This window comes from Arachis hypogaea, chromosome 13, assembly GCF_003086295.3.
Source record: "Arachis hypogaea cultivar Tifrunner chromosome 13, arahy.Tifrunner.gnm2.J5K5, whole genome shotgun sequence".
Classification (NCBI taxonomy): Eukaryota; Viridiplantae; Streptophyta; class Magnoliopsida; order Fabales; family Fabaceae; genus Arachis; species Arachis hypogaea.
This window is the reverse complement of record NC_092048.1, coordinates 118,121,692-118,122,835: the sequence shown is the minus strand read 5'-3', so window position 1 is coordinate 118,122,835 and position 1,144 is coordinate 118,121,692. Positions and strand designations below refer to the sequence as shown.

The 1,144-nt window shown below is 38.1% G+C and overlaps 1 non-coding gene across 1 annotated transcript; it reads left to right on the top strand.

Annotated features, from left to right (window-relative positions):
- The first annotated feature begins 224 nt into the window (after nt 1-224).
- On the top strand, nt 225-332 carry LOC112739366 (small nucleolar RNA R71). Its single transcript, XR_003170305.1, has one exon. It is a non-coding gene; the product is annotated as a small nucleolar RNA R71 (small nucleolar RNA).
- The last annotated feature ends 812 nt before the right edge of the window (nt 333-1,144 follow it).

Below are 1,144 nucleotides of genomic sequence, written 5' to 3'. Positions count from 1 at the left end.
AGAGTATCAACCTCAAGAACTCCCTTCTTCATAGGCGTCCCATTATTCACAGGATTCCTTTCAGAAGTGTACATGAACTGGTTATTAGCAACCATGTCAATGAGTTCTTGAGCTTCTGCAGGCGTTTTCTTTAGGTGAATGGATCCACCTGCAGAAGTGTCCAGTGACATCTTTGATAGCTCAGATAAACCATCATAGAATATATCCAGGATGGTCCATTCTGAAAGCATGTCAGAAGGACACTTTTTGGTCAACTGTTTATATCTTTCCCAAGCTTCATAGAGGGATTCACCTTCTTTTTGTCTGAAGGTTTGAACATCAGCTCTAAGCTTGCTCAGCTTTTGAGGAGGAAAGTACTTGGCTAAGAAAGCCGTGACCAGCTTATCCCAAGAGTTCAGGCTATCTTTGGGTTGAGAATCCAACCATAATCTAGCTCTGTCTCTTACAGCAAAAGGAAAAAGCATGAGCCTGTAGACTTCAGGATCTACTCCATTAGTCTTAACATTATCACATATCTGCAAGAATTCAGTTAAGAACTGAAAAGGATCTTCAGATGGAAGCCCATGAAACTTGCAGTTCTGCTGCATCAGAGAAACTAATTGAGGTTTCAGCTCAAAGTTGTTTGCTCCAATGGCAGGAATGGAGATGCTTCTTCCATGTAAATTGGAATTAGGTGCAGTAAAGTCACCAAGCATCTTCCTTACATTATTATTATTTTCGGCTGCCATCTCCTTTTCCTGTTCGAAAATTTCTGAAAGGTTATCTCTGGATTGTTGTAATTTAGCTTCTCTTAATTTTCTCTTCAGAGTCCTTTCAGGTTCTGGATCTGCTTCCACAAGAATGTTCTTATCCTTGCTCCTGCTCATATGACAAAGAAGAAGGCACAGAAAAATAATAATAATAATAGAGATCCTTTATACCACAGTATAGGGATCTCTGTGTGAGTAGAAGAAGAGGGGGAGACAAGGAATGTAATATAATGGAAGAAACACAACTGTGAAGATGGTAGAGATGTGAGATGAGATGTTAGGATATGAATGAATAAATAGAGTAAGATGAGGGAGGGAAAATTTTCGAAAATTATTTTGAAAAAGAGTTAGTGATTTTTGAAAATAGATTTTGAAAAATGTTTAGTATTTTTTTC